Consider the following 16,207-nt stretch of genomic DNA (forward strand, 5'->3'; position numbering starts at 1 on the left):
TTGGATGTGAATTGGGTGAAGCTTCATGTCTAGAAAACAGTTGTAACTCTCAAATCTGTTAATATTTTTCCAACAGTGTGCAAGTAGCCGTGCAGACACACTGACAAGAATAATTTCCTTCATGTCTGTTATGCAGTGCAATTTTACTTTTTTGCAGGTGCTTAGTTTTCATTAAAAGGGACAATGGGGGAGAGTATTCATTAAAGGCAGAAGCACTACATTATTGTACTAGGATTAAAGACAAACTGGTTCATGTTCTTTTGCGTCCTTAATCACAGAATCACAAGGTTGGAAAGGACCCATTGGATCATCAAGTCCAACCATTCCTAACACTCCCTAAACCATGTCCCTCAGCACTTCATCCACCCGTTCCTTAAACACCTCCAGGGAAGGTGATTCGACCACCTCCCTGGGCAGCCTGTTCCAGTGCCCGATGACTCTTACTGTGAAGAATTTTTTTCTGATATCCAACCTGAACAAGGCCATTCCCTCTTGTCCTGTCCTCAGTCACTTGGGAGAAGAGGCCAGCTCCCTCCTCTCCACAACCTCCTTTCAGGTAGTTGTAGAGAGTAATAGGGTCTCCCCTCAGCCTCCTCTTCTCCAGCAGAGGAGAGACTGACTGAAAAATCGGGCACAGACCATTAATTCTGTGTTGTTTCTCATCATGACCCCGCTCCTTATCAAACGGTAGAAATAGAGTTTGGATAAATAAACAAAACATGGGTGTCACTCAGATTACTTTGTTCTCCATAAACTGACATCTCTTATGTTCGTAACATCTGGACACAGGTGGCTTAATCTCGGTTGTGATGGAATTTGGACGTCAAGATGTCTTGTCGAGCCCTACTATATAGGTTCAAAATAGGTGCTGATTGATGAGAAGCTTGAATTGAGCCAACAATATGTGCTTGCAGCCCCCAAGGCCAACCGTATCCTGGGCTGCATCAAAAGAAGCGTGGCCAGCAGGTAGAGGGAAGTGATTCTCCCCCTCTACTCTGCTCTTTTGAGACTCTAACTGGACTACTATGTCCAGTTCTGGAATCTCCAACATATGAAGGATATGGGGCTGTTGGAACGGGTCCAGAGGAGGGCTGCAAAGACAGAGGGCTGGAGGGCCCTCTGCTGTGAGGGCAGGCTCAGGGAGTTGGGGTTGTTAAGCCTGGAGAAGAGAGGTCGCTGGGGAGACCTCATGGCTGAAGTACCTGAAGGAGGCCTGCAAGAAAGCTAGGGAGGGACTTTTTACAAAGGCATGGAGTGAAAGGATGAGAGGGAATGGCTTTAAATTGGAAGGGGGAAGATTTAGATTAGACATAAGGAGGAATTTCTTCACAATGAGGGTAGTGAGTACACCGGCACAGGTTGCCCAGGGAAGTTGTGGATGCTCCATCCCTGGAGGTGTTCAAGGACAGGTTGGATGGGGCCTTGAGCATCCTGGTCTGGTAGGAAGTGTCCCTGCCCATTGCAGGAGGGTTGGAACTGGATGGGCTTTAATGTCCCTTCCAACCCAAACCATTCTATGATTCTATGGAAATTGCTTAATCATACATTGCTCCTCTTGTAATACTATTCCAAAATTAACTGAGAGAGAAAAGGATTTTTTTTTTTTTGCTCCTTCTCTGCCTGATGATATTGATGAAAGCATAATTACTCTTTGCTTCAATAGCAGCAGAGAACATCCACACAATCTTCTTTTCTTGTCTTAATCTAGATCACTGAGACAGTAGCACTGCTTCCTAGATCCAAGTGAGCGTAAAGAAGAGTAAGGATGTTTAGACTGAAGGAAGAAGAGTTATCCAAAGTGAAAGCAGATGTAGAGGTATTTTGTTGTCTTTAAAAGCAGTACAGGGAAGACCATTACTCACATCTGTATGAAACTGATGGAAAATGCTGAAGAAGCAAACTCAATTGGTCTGATCTCTGAATTCAGGGACTTTATGAAATGCACACAGAAACACACTGGAGAATTTAAAAGTCCAGGCATACCAGAAAGTGGCAGAAAATGATGCTGACCTTAACATGTTGCCTAATATGACCTGTGGTTACTGACCTGTGCTGCTCTTAATAAAGGGTGTGTATGTGTTTTGTCGTGTGCGATGTTGGGCCACAGAGTGGGCTGAAAAGTACATCCAGTCTTAAATTGTGAAACTTCTTTCATTTTTTTTTTGTCTCTTTAATACAAACATGCTCAGCGCTAAAGGAGCCAGCCCTACCTCCTGCACTTAATAAATAGAATCACAGAATCGCTAGGCTGGAAAGGACCTTTGAGATTGAGTCCAACCATACCTGTCTGCTACTAAACCGTATCCCTCAGCACTTCATCCACCCGTTTTTAAAATGCCACCTTTTTCGGCGACATCCAGCAGCAGGACGGTGAGTACTGCGGTGGGGTGGCCGTCTGAGGTGGTGGGGCACTTCCCTGTGACGGGAAAAGCCTAGGAAAACCTAAACGGGAGCGGGGCGGGCGGCGCTCGGCTCCTGACACGCGGCAGCGGACGGTCCCGCGCGGTGCCTGACGGGAGGGGTCGGTCCCGGCGGCTACCGCGGGAGATTTAAACGGTCTCTTGGGAGCGCGGCGAAGAGGTGCGGGGCACGTTATTACAAAGGGGCAGTTTGAGCGGCAGTTCGAGCAGGAAGGGCTCAGGGAGAGGCTGGTGGCTGACCATGGTGGCTACCAGGCAGAAGATTAAAACTGCTCCGGGTGCTGCAGCCAGCAGGATGGATACTGCCACCCAGACAGAGCCTCAGTGGGTCCGTGCAGCCACGCAGACCCTGGGCTGTAGGCAGTGCCCCCCTCCCACACCAGCCCGTGCCTCTGATACCAGCTACGCTTGTGGGAGCTGTGCACGAGTCGCAGAACTCCTTCACGTGGTGGCAGAGCTGAGGGAGGAGGTGAACAGGTTAAGGACTATCAGGGAATGCGAGAGGGACATAGATCTTTGGAGCAGTGCCCTCGCACAAACCCAGCAGGCTGCCGGAGCCAATGATCCAGAACTCCGTAAGATCCTGAACCCAACTACAGCTGACCTGAGATTTGCAGATTACCTGGTGAAGCATGTAACTGAGAACAGAGATGACGTTTTCCTTGATGGCACTGGATGGGAAGGAGGAGATGAGTGGATCAGAGCTCAGTTCAGTGCTTACCTTCATGCATTGCTTGCTGCTATGCTGCAACCAGGTAGAACAGATATCTTGTCTAGGGGCTCCGATGATGGGGGGTGTAGTAAGCGTTTGCTCTATAGTGTTAATTGTGTGGCCTATCCCTTGATCTCCCTCTGCCTACTGTGTCATTTTGGGCTGCTTTTTCAGTTGTTCTTGGCTATCTTTGTTATTCCTTGATAAGCTTACTACTAATTCTCACTTCACAGCCTTAAAGACACTTTCTTCTTTGACTGTCTCCTCCTTGATTTATTTAATTTATTTATTTGATTTAAGCTTTTCACTTAAGTACCTGAAACTCCATAATGATGAGACTTTTACAAGCTCGGTTGTCTTACAAACTATTGCAACCTGAAGTTAATTCTGGGGAGCTAATTGGATTCAAGGAGGCATAAAGTTAAGTGGCTGCCTTCCAGAAGTTTTATTAGGCTATTTCCATCTCTTTTTCCCTGCCATGGTCTTAAGTAGGAATTTGCTTAAGTTATAAAGCCTCTTTTAAGCTCATGTTTTCTGGACATGAACAATTTTTGTTGTAACTTGAAGGGATTTTTTTTGTGTTCCCGCCTTTTATGCCTGAATGTAACTAAAAGAATTAGTGGTTTATCTGTGGAAAATGTTTAATTTGCCCAGCACTGACTCTGTTGTTGTCATTCTTATCATAATTTTCTCTGTTTGCAGCAATTAACTAATTGCCATCTCGTTCTGTGGTATTTGTGAGAAAACATGGGATTGAGAACTTGACTTTAAAACTCTGAAAGATGCCAAGTTCTTTATCTGACAACGTTAGTATTTTGAGATGATAACCTGGCTGATATGAAATGTCGGGGTTTTCTGGAAACTCATACTACTTCACTGGCTGGCTCCAAAATGATTTCCTATACTATTCCGTGTTTTAAAGGGGATGATGTTGTTCTAAGTTTATTTCATGGCAGTTCATACTGCAGTTTTGGGGTGGACTTGGGGTTTGCTAAATGTAATAACATAGCACAGAAAAGCCCAGTGTATCTGACCAAGAGCAATGCAAATAATGTGTTTGTTCCTGGTTGCTATGTGATCATTCTCTCCCCTTTATGTCTTTGCCTAGAGACTCAGTCAAAGCCTGTGTTTGGATGACATTTTTTTCCAGCTCTTTACTTAAAGCTTTTATAAATTAATTTAAAATAAGAATAGATGTGGTTAAAGCTCTATTTTTTCTTTTCCTTCTGGCTTTGTATATTTGGGACACTTCAAAAATATTTTATTACTTTCTTTTTAAAATGGCCAGCTCAGTGCTAGAGTTTTAATTGTCTTTTAATTGTCTTTGATTTGGGAAAAAAAAAATAAGTGTGGTGAAGTAGGGAGATCTTGAGAGATATCCAAAAGAAGAGGAATGTCTATGAGCTTTGGAAGAAGGGACAGGCATCTTGGGTAGACTACAGGGAGGAAGTGAGATCGTGCAGGGAAAAAATCAGGAGGGCTAAGGCCCAACTAGAAATCAAATTGGCTAAGTCTGTGAAAGATAATAAAAAATCTTTCTACAAATACATTAACAAGAAAAGCAGGACTAGGGAGAATATTCAGTCCCTATTGGATGCAGAGGGAAAAACACTGACAAGGGATGAAGACAAGGCTGATGAAGGTGCTGAGGGACATGGTTTAGGGAGTGTTAGGAATGGTTGGACTCCATGACCCAGTGGGTCCCTTCCAACCTGGTGATTCTATGATTCTATGAAGCCTGACCACTGAAATGCCAGAAAGCAGATAACACGTTAGCCATTTCACAAAAGCAAATAATAATCTTCCATTGTTTTCTTATCTGCATGCAGCCTGAGTCTTATCTCACCAGAGCTCTTCCTGTTACGTCAAGTAATACTTAAGACATTTATCTCTTTTCAAAGACCTATTATGAAGTTGAGGAATAAAACAGAAAAGAGCATCAGAAACTTTAGGAGATACACAAATACACAGAGACCAGGAACAATAGTTGCAGTTCTATAGATACATTTTACTTGCACATCAGAAACAGCAGATTAGTAGAGCTTTAGGAGCCTTTTTTTGCCCTTCTGAAGTGAAAACTACTCAATCTCACCGTATATTCTCAGGTTTTCCATGGCCGACCTATCTAGTTTTTCCTGGAAAACTATTAATGAAGGCTTTAAACAAAATCTTGTGTTTTCAAATTGCTATTTGAAGCAATAAAACTGAAACCTAAGTTGTTGGACAGGGACTACGTGATAGAAGTGTGGCTTTTCTATTAGCTTTTCAAATGCACCTGAAGAAACTAGAAGCTACTTGTTTACAACAAATTACACTCGCCTCTCCCTGTTTAGCTCTTGTGCAGCTCCTGTACTTTATTTGAGGAACAGAAGAATTATCAATGAACTTGAAATCTTGGCCCCAGAAAAGAATACTGCAAAATGCTGACAGATAACAATGAGGAAATAATTGAAGAAGCCTTTACTATAGAAACTTGGAAGATTTGATCATGTAATTCAGAAAAGGTTTGTGTCAGAAGGCAAATAGGTATACACATCATCAGAAATAGGAAATAATCTCTCTCAGAAGCAGAAAATGTACACAGTGGAATACACTTGCACGCAGAGGGCCCTGCGTGCAGGTTAGACATAAAACACAGCATTATGCCACATCTTTTCAAGTAAACTATTACATTTATTTGCACAAGGACACAAACTGAGCCATTTCAGTTACACTCTCAATTCTGGTGTTACTCTCCTTGTGAAAAAAGTAGTTATCCAAACAGAACATTCCCTGAGTCGACACAGAAAATCCATATAGCTGATTTTTCATTTGGAAGAGTCTTCATAACTTCACTGGCAAAAAATAAACCAAACAATGCCACCCCCTCCCCCGAGGAGTTTGCTACTGTGCTAGTTTTAAGCATTTTGAGTACTTTTAATCCATATGTATGTAGCTACATTAACGGTGCAACTACATCCTAATAGAGTCAGACCACACAAAACTGGCTATGATCAAATTCCAATTAGGGAGAATCGTTTTGTAATACTTTTCCTGAAGAGATCTCTCCAGCTGGAGTCCCACCCTCCTCCTAGGGTAAAAACACAGCCAAAACGTAGCAAAGTTATGAAGGCCTTCTGCATAACATTGAGAAAAATACTGATTTTGCAACCGTCACACAGAGTTGGGGACGCAAAAAGAGGTAAAGACAGATTAATGCAAACAACCGTACATGAGCAGAAAGGAAAAAAAAAAACCCTTTAAGTCAGCCACAGCCTTACTCTCCACCCTGCAAATTGCAGTTTGCAGGTGAAAGTGAGAAAGTTCCATCTGGCTTGGAACCCTTCAAGGGTTTCTAACGTATACTTTTTGCAGAGATGCTTTCAAATCCAACCTGAAAAAAAGCATTTATACTCTGCTGATTCCTAACGAGAACTCATAAACATTTGGCTATTTGGATTGAAAAATATACCTAGTTTACATAAATATCTTCAACATCCAAGAAAATGTACAAATCTAAAGTCAAACACATTTGGCTTGCAACAAGCCCTGCTTGCTCATGTCTTTGTAAAGGCTCAGTTTTAAACAAAAGTAGTCATTTTAAATACAACCAATATACTGCAAATGCCATCCCCATCGTATGGAGACACCATTCTTCTACACTGATGGTGAAATTGAATGATAACATTCCACGTTTGCTTGCAAGCAACATACGCCTCGGTTTGGTCCTGCGTAGCTAATGTCCACGCCTACATTTTGGATTGGTCTTTACACAGGAGTGTAAAGACACTGATTTCCAGCGAAGATCTGGTGTTTCCTCTGCCACGCCATCTTGTACCTCCTCTGATTCCTCGCTATTATTTTGTGCAGCCCTGTTCCGTCTTTATCTCTCCAAAGGCCTATGATGTCGGGCGGCAGATTCCTTTTGGACGATCCAGGCCTTCGGAAAGGTCCTGGATCAAAGGGATCCTCCTCAGGAGGACAGCCAGCGGCACACAGTTCTGGTACCGCGGAGGGTCCATCCTTTACTAGTGATAACGGAGGGATAATTGGAAAGTCCTCCTCCCCTTTCACCTTGTCTCGGGGGCTCTTTTCTTGTACTTTTAAAGTCTCAAAAATACTCCTCCACCACGGGAGCATACGCTGTGCTTCAGCATTCCCTGTGGTTGCTGCATCCCACAGTTTTAACCCTACTTCATCCCAGAGTTCCCGCGTAAATATAGTAGAGGCGGTTACGATGGGTATCTTTTCCTGTACCCATTTAAGTATTACTTTAAGATCATGCCCAGAAATATTTTTACCTTGTTTCTTAAGAAGGGCTTTCATGAGTTCATATACGTCTCTTTCGGGGGAAGACATCCGATTCCCCATCTTTCCCACGGCTCACCTCAATTCTCCAGAGGGATTGTTCCTGGCCAGGATCCTGCTTCCTTTCAGCAGCTCATTCAAAGTTCCGAGGGACTCGCGGCATGCCACACAGATAGGTGGTTATCAGCCTGCCTCACACGGGGCACCAATTTGCCGCGATTAAGAGACGGGACGCAGCTTGATGCAAGCAAATGTCGTCTTTATTGTGCAGCTAACTTATATTTATACCAGTTACAGCTAATTTAGGCTCATACATATTACAAAAAGCGAGCTCAGTATTGGCTAATACAAAAGGGTCTTCTGCCTCACTTAACGACAATTTCCTGCCATTCAACAATAAGTACCCGCGATCAAGCCAGCGCCATCTTTGTTAAAGTTCTTATCTCCCTCCCTCCCTCCCAGGGCCTGTGGCCTACAGGCTCCAGCGCGTCTGTCTTTATCAACTGATCTGTGCTGGGGGTTCTCCTGAAGCAACCTCCAGCTGCTGCAACATTTTGGATTAGTCTTTACACAGCTCAGAAAAAGCATTGCACGTGAAATATTCAGCAGCATCGTGCAAAGCCATCATTTAGTCCCCAAGGCTTTGAGTTGACTGTGTAAAAGTGGAAAACCATGATGACATAGCCGATTTCGCACTCGTGAAGGCTCCTCCAACTGACTGTCCTGCAATAGAAAACAAAAGAAAGAAGGTCCATAGTGTGGCGTTGCCGTTACTAAGCTACTACAAAGAAAGACAGAAAAAAAAAAATCAGTTGTCCAATTTTGGATTTAAAATCCAAGTCCAGAGTCTGTGTCAGAAAATATTCAAAGCACTTGAACACAGCAGATCAGCAGAAATGGCCAGTGCTGGCCTTCACTCTGGAAGGAGTGCTAGACTCGGGTCCAAAAGGTGCTCCTTGCCAGAGTGTGCAGCACATCAAAGAGAGTAGAAAGATTCCAAAGGAATAAAAAAGGAGAAGCAAAACAATTTTTGGCAAAGCTACTGAAAAACAACTATCAGATCCTTCAAAGGGTGAAATCACAGTATCTTACACCACAAGGATGACAATGGGATGTTGCCCCTTTTCAAGTGCAGAAAATCACAGCCTACTGCAAAACCTATGGGAACTGACACGAGGTCTTCCTCTGATTTCAACCAGCTCTGCATACTGTAGGTGGTGGGGTGTGGTCTGAAGCATTTCCAGGTTACATGAAGGCTTTTCCCTTAACATCTCGCTTCCCGTATTCATCTCCAGTCCACACTGGGAAAAGAATTTACACTAATTTCTTTGGTCTAGCTGCTTCTCTTTCCAATATTATGCAATAAACAGGTCCTCAGTCAGCAGCTTTAGCCCTCAACATGTTGCTGTTCTGTCTGTGTGTTATGAAGTACGCTTGGATTAAAATGTAATATAACCAAGATATAAGATGCTGCTCCAAAAAGGGTACAGCTTAGATGCAAGCTGCTTTTAAATAAATTTCTTACCTACAGCTTTTCCAGTTTGTACAACGTTTCGGCTAGTAGAAACCATCATATTTCCAATCTTCTTTCCACGTTCGCTGTTTTGCACAGAGCTAAACAAGAGAGATACTGAAGGCTGTTAGCTGACTGACTTCTTATTACTTGAAGGTGTAAATAAAACACACAGTTGAAATATAGATCAATATACACACAGATTTATATAGCATATATACAAAAAGTATATATGGGGGCTGGTGTCAGTGTGTGTGCATACACATATACAATCAAGCCCATAATTCCTGCACGCATCTTATCCACACAGATCAGTTATGCAAGCTTCTCAGAGGAAAAAAAGATACTGTCAGCAAGACAGGAATCAAAATGCTCAATAGCTCATTCTTATACAACACACTCCATACCCATCCTAAACATTTACCCTAATGCATTTGTGTTCTAAATTACAAAGTTGGATTTGTGGCACTTTTGAGAAGCTTTAGCCCCAATAAATTAATTTAAATTAAATAAATACATTTAATTAAATAAATTAAATTAAAACACATAGGCTTTAAATAAAACAGAAAGTGTTACTGATTAGTCATTATTCTTTTTTCCTAAAGAGAATTTACTTTGTATCTTGCTCTAAGACTGGATTGTTGATCAAGTACAATTTACACTCACGCTTTTGTTAAAGGAATGCAAAAGACAATAGACACTACCATCGTTTGGAAAGAAAAGTACAAAAGCAATCAGTTCTACTGCACTAGTGTGATTGCCTGAAAACAGCTTCTTGAAAAAAACCTAATTTAGTTTTAAATTGTAACATTCAAGTCCACATTTCAGGCTTTTCAAACCCTTTTATGTAAAGCTTAACAACACAGCATGCAACACTCTTCTCCACTTTCAAAATCTTCAGTGTTGGTGCAAAATGCAGAAAGAATAAAGCACACCAAGAATAAGTTTAGGTTCAGTTTGCAAAAGCAAGTAATGTCGATGAGTATCTGACAGCAAAGTCACATTTGGAGAATAAAGGCACTGTTGTAAAAATATTTATTAGTAGAGACACATTAAGAACTATTGGTCCTTTTACATGGATTTCAGGCTACTTAGAAGAGTTAGTAGCTCCCCTTTTAAACACAAAAACAGAGCAAGTAAAAGAAGAGACACCTCCACATCTTCCAAATCAAGTCTTTCTACAAAGACCACCCATTAATAATAAAGGCTGCTATCAGCATGCACCTTATTGAAGGCAATTAATTACCTTGAGATAAATCTTGATTCATTTGCATTCTCAATCCCCACCATGGTTATTTAATCTGTCACTGGTCAGCAAAAGCAACAAAAAGATTCAGCGGGCTTAAGTCTGAACCTTTTTATTCCTCAAGCTGCTGTTCTACGTTAGCATGTGCTTGTTTTGGTCTACTCACAGAGTACTGAAAATAATGGTCTACCATCAAGGCAGATGCACAAACTGCAGCGTGTATGCATCGCTGATTTATAGGCATCTCAAAGGTCTGGTCCCTGATGTTTTATGGTCAACGTACCTAAGTGAGGAAACAATCTATTTTCCTCAGTGAATAGACCTTATAGGAGCCTCCCAGTACTTAAAGGGAGCCTACAGGAAAGATGGGGAGGGGCTCTTTATCAGGGAATGCAGGGATAGGACAAAGGGGAATGGTTTAAAGCTGAAAGAGTGGAGATTTAGATTAGACATTAGGAAGACATTTTCCTGTGAAGGTGGTGACACTCTGGAACAGGTTGCCCAGAGAAGTCATGGATGCCTCATTCCTGGCGGTGTTCAAGGCCAGGCTGGATGGGGTTTTGAGCAACCTGATCCAGTGGGAGGTGTCCCTGCCCATGGCCAAGGGGTTAGAACTGGATGATCTTTAAAGTTCCTTCCAACCCAAATCATTCTATGATCTGCAACTCTGAGACTGAGTTCTGCTTCAACTAGAGCTGAAGAACTATAGGAAATAACAGGCACCACTGATTTCTAGACTTGAATAATACAGGTAAGAGCTGAGACGAACATAAAGTTCAGCTGAGTTCGGTGCAATAAGGGATAATGTAAAACTCATTTTAAATGTCTAACTTGAAGAAACTGAACCACACCTCAGTACATTTACAGTGAGCTTCCAGAGTTTTAGAACAATGCTGTATTAAAAAACAGCTAATTTAAAATCAAAGAAGAAATTCCTCCTTATGTCTAGCCTAAATCTGCCCCTCCATTTGCTCAGCACCCTGATTGTGAGTAGATGGCACATCCCACATGAGCTGTGTACTATTTTGAAGCTAAATCTGGATCTAAATTTTACAATTGTACCTCAAGTTTTTATTGATGTCAGAGAGGTCTGTGACCCTACTGAAGACTTCAATCAACCCACAGTGAGCAGGACCCAAAGAAGACATAAAAGTCACACAAGAAGATCACCTTGCCTTAAATTTGCAAAAACCAACACCCACAATCTGTTTAAATGGAAGACAAATTTCAAAAAGACTACCAGTGTATTACAAGCAGCCACCAGCAGCAAAACCAGATGCCTCCAAGTATCTTCTACTGGGATTAATTTCCTAAAATAATATAGCTTTTTGAACAGACAGAGCTTTAAACAGGCTGGATGTATTTATTTTTTTTCAAGCAGCACAAGAAAAAAAAAAATCAGATACAATACTTGTATGTTCAATTATCAAGCAACACTTTCTATGTTTAAAAATTGCATTCACTCCTTCGCTTTCACAATTAAATACCGCCCCATTAATTTCTCTGCTTAGTGATAATCTCTATGGAAATCAGAAGCTTGTTTAGGCAAAATACCTTATTTAATTACAAAGGTGCTTGAAACAGACGTGCAAAGTCAAGCAAGCGCAGTGTACCAGAACAGTGATCTAAAAATTATTATTTCATTGTGATATTTGAGGAAACCAGTGTCGGGTGTGGACAGGAATTAAGGCCAAAGTCAAAGTAATGTTTGTTATGCAGTGCAATTTTACTTTTTTGCAGGTGCTTAGTTTTCATTAAAAGGGACAATGGGGGAGAGTATTCATTAAAGGCAGAAGCACTACATTATTGTACTAGGATTAAAGACAAACTGGTTCATGTTCTTTTGCGTCCTTAATCACAGAATCACAAGGTTGGAAAGGACCCATTGGATCATCAAGTCCAACCATTCCTAACACTCCCTAAACCATGTCCCTCAGCACTTCATCCACCCGTTCCTTAAACACCTCCAGGGAAGGTGATTCGACCACCTCCCTGGGCAGCCTGTTCCAGTGCCCGATGACTCTTACTGTGAAGAATTTTTTTCTGATATCCAACCTGAACCTCCCCTGACGGAGCTTCAGGCCATTCCCTCTTGTCCTGTCCTCTGTCACTTGGGAGAAGAGGCCAGCTCCCTCCTCTCCACAACCTCCTTTCAGGTAGTTGTAGAGAGTAATAAGGTCTCCCCTCAGCCTCCTCTTCTCCAGGCTAAACAACCCCAGCTCTCTCAGCCGCTCCTTGTAAGACTTGTTCTCCAGCTTTGACCCCTCACCAGCTTTGTTGCTCTTCTCTGGACACGCTCCAGAGTCTCAACATCCTTCTTGTGGTGAGGGGTCCAGAACTGAACACAGTATTCAAGGTGCGGGACGTCAATGTCTGTCTTGTAATGAAATCTCTGTATCACGATTTAGCTTGATGTTTAGCACATCACCTGAACAGACTTTAAGGTCTGCATTATGTCACTACCTTTTTAGAACCTTTTATCGTTGCATTTATTGGCTCTTTGGTCATTAATGCAGCAGAGGTGCCCAAGAGTGCATGCATGCATTCAGTACAGTTTACTTCTTAAGAGATGAAGTCACGTCATGCTTCAGGTGCACGCTTACACTTCAGCTCTTCAGTAATAGTGTGTGTACAATGGTTACACCCTTTCTGTGCTGAAACAAAGGCGTCTGCTTTGACAGGCTGAGAGCTGAGGTTGTTCAGCCTGGAGAAGAGACAGCTCCGGGGAGATCTCATAGCGACCTGAAGGGGTCTACATGAAAGCTGGGGAGGGACTGTTCACAAAGGCTTGTAGTGATAGGACTGGGGGCAATGGGTATAAGCTGGAGAGAGGCAGATTTAGACTAGACATAATGAGGAAATTCTTCACAATGAGAGTGGTGAGGCACTGGCACAGGTTGCCCAGGGAAGCTGTGGATGCCCCATCCCTGGAAGTGTTAAAGGCCAGGTTCGATGAGGGTTTAAGCAACTTGGTCCACTGGGAGGTGTCCTTGCCCATGGCAGGGGGGTTGGAACAGGATGATCTTTAAGGTCTCAAACCATTCTATGATTCTAATTTACACAAGTCCACACAGGAGTGAGGTGTTCTTAGAGCAGGAGAGAAGCACACAGATACTTTTATTACTGTTTTACCTTCATGCCGTCTTACCTTCTCCAGTAGTCTTCTCTTCCATGTCCAAGTGTCTGTAGGTCAGTACCAACCCAGGTCTTGCTCTCACCTGCCAGTTCAGGTCGTTTACCAACCTCTTCCATACTGGAACCTGGGAGGTATGTGAAGATGTACAGATTCCATTTGGGCTGCTGCCCTGCAGCATGAATTATCCCTGCATTTTACTCACTCTGCTTGTACTCCTCCTCCAGGCTACCAGCTCCGTGAGTAAGAACTCAGCCTTGCTGAACTGTACTCATGATAAATGTTGTAGGAGGGAGATATTTTACATAATTCTGGAGTGGAACTACACAGAATTTTGTCTGACTGATGGTGAACACACAGTGGAACGAAACGGGTTTTAGGGGCAAGCCTGCTTCAGAGTCTGTTTAAATTAAAGCTCTTTTCATGTATGAATCCAGATCCAAAAAAAGAGAAAACAATTTAGAGGTAAATGGGAAACAGAGGAGGAAAACCACTACCCTGCTAGTAAGTTTAATGGTCTGCAGGTTTGCCCATGGATGTTCCCTAGCTGTTCTGCAACATTGCAGGTGCTGGTGCATCTTAGCAGAGAAGCACTGAGAAGCGGAAGGAGAAATGTCATGCAAAGCAGCGCTTGGAACTAGGCAATGCTTTAAATATTATTTTTTTTAAATTATCTTTAAACTTTTATCAGATTGTTTTTCCCCAAAATTAACTATTATCTAATCCTCTTCTCTGGAAAGCGGGACGGAATTCACTGCCCTAGCTCTGACCAGTCCCCTCGGAACAAAAATTAAACTTGCAATTGGGTGGGTAGTTAAACAACTGGTAAAAATGAGTGGATGCATTAAAAAATCAGTGGAGACCACATCACCTCTTTTACTACTTTGGGTAGCAGGAACTCAGACCATGAAGGACTTCTACAAGAGAAGCAGCAAACTTCTTGCAAAGACACTAAAGCTTGAGGGCACGTGAAATTAATTGAAAAGCATACGTAGTTGTACTTCAAAGCCAAGTACAGGTCAGATGGGCCGGTATTGGGCTGCAGCTTTCCAGGAAGACTCTAGTTTAGCATTCTGTGAGGGCTTTAATTGTATTTGCTCTATTTGTGAAACGAGAACTGCACTGTTTCCAGCCGTTGTCTTCGTTCCTACTACACTAGTAACCATTTCCAGGCAGATGATAGTGGTTGACAGCCAGCTGAATGTGAGCCAGACGTGTGGCCAAAAGAATTCTGCCTTACATCAGAAACAGCACGGCCAGCAGGACCAGGGAAGTGATTGTGCCCCATACTCAGCACTGGTGAGGCTGCACCTTGAGTACTGTGTTCAGTTTTGTGCCTCTCACTACAAGAAAGACAGTGAAGTGCTCAAGCGTGTCCAGAGAAGAGCAATGAAGCTGGTGAAAAGGCTGGAGAAAAGTCTTATGAGGAGTAACTGAGGGAACTGGTGTTGTTTAGCCTGGAGAAAAGGAGGCTGAGGCAAGACCTTATCACTGTCTACAACTGCCTGAAAGGAGGTTGCAGTGAGGTGGGTGTCGGTCTCTTCTCCCAAGTAACAAGTGATGAGAGGGACTGGCCTCAGGTTGCACTAGGGAAGGCTCCTATTAGACATCAGGAAAAACGTCTTTACCAAAAAGGTTCTCAAGCATTGAATCAGGCTGCCCAGGGAGGTGGTTGAGTCCCCATTCTTGGAGGCATTTAAAAGATGGGTAGATGAGGTGCTGAGAGACATGATTGAGTAGTGGACAGGTACAGTTGAACTCTATCATCTCAAAGGTCTTTTTGAATCAAATGATTCTATGTTTTGCCTGCACAGTTTCCTTCTCAAATTATGCAAGGAAAGAATTTAGACTTGAGAATAGCATTTGCCAGCTATGTTCCCCTTTGGGGAACTAGCAGCAACTAGTTGTATGAGTGAGTGATCCAAGTATGTCTTTAACAGAGTTGCTAGGTAGCTGTTGAACACTTGGCTAATCTTGTCTTTAAATACTGTATTATTAACAGTAAATTAAGTTACTACATCACCTAATGTCACAGAAAAAAATGCAGATAATATCCACATACGATATAAAAATAGCATACAAAAAATGCAGACCAGCAGGAAGTAACGTAGACCATCTGTATTATTTTTAAAATATGTTCCTGAATGGATAATATCAAGGACAGTTCTCCCAGGTCCTGTGGGACAACTGTGACTTTGAGCTGGTGCAATTTAGCCACCTATTTCTTATTCAAATTTAGCTTTTCTTTACCTTTGGTAACAAACCATGCCTAAGATTTTAAATTCAAGTTGAAAGTTCTCAGTAACAGAACAAACCCACTGTGGTCCTTCACTCGCTATAGACCATCTACACTTGAAGAACACAGGCTTGTCCTGAAGCAGCCTGCTACAGCAGGCTGAAGCACTAACACCCCACAGAGCTGAGCAGTCCATTCAGGCTGGAGTTACTGGGATTCCACCCATTTTTGCCTGGAGGTACGCGATTCTCCAAACTGCACTGCTGAACGTATCACCCTTCCTTTAACATGTACTCTCTCAAACAGGCTTGCAACTGGGTTGCAAACGCGAAAGCAATGTAAACAGACCTATCAGCAGGATCCCCAGTCTCCTCTCCCCTCTTATCTAAGCACTTCAGGTGGTTAAAAAAAAAAACCCCAACTTGATGTAATGGTAAATGCAAATGTGCTGCATCACCTCTGTAGAAGAGGAGCTTGCCTCTTTGCTGGAGTCATCATTATTCTGGGTTCCATAAATCCTTGCATGGTACAAAACACTGAAGCATTAGCAAGAGTTTCATATCAAGTGAGTTTCTTTTCTGAAGTCCTTCTTCCAGCCAAAACCTTTACTAATTGCATGAGACAAAACTTTGTAAATCCACTTAAGACTTAGCCTCAAAA

The sequence above is a fragment of the Cuculus canorus genome, chromosome 2, assembly GCF_017976375.1.
Source record: "Cuculus canorus isolate bCucCan1 chromosome 2, bCucCan1.pri, whole genome shotgun sequence".
Taxonomy (NCBI): domain Eukaryota; kingdom Metazoa; phylum Chordata; class Aves; order Cuculiformes; family Cuculidae; genus Cuculus; species Cuculus canorus.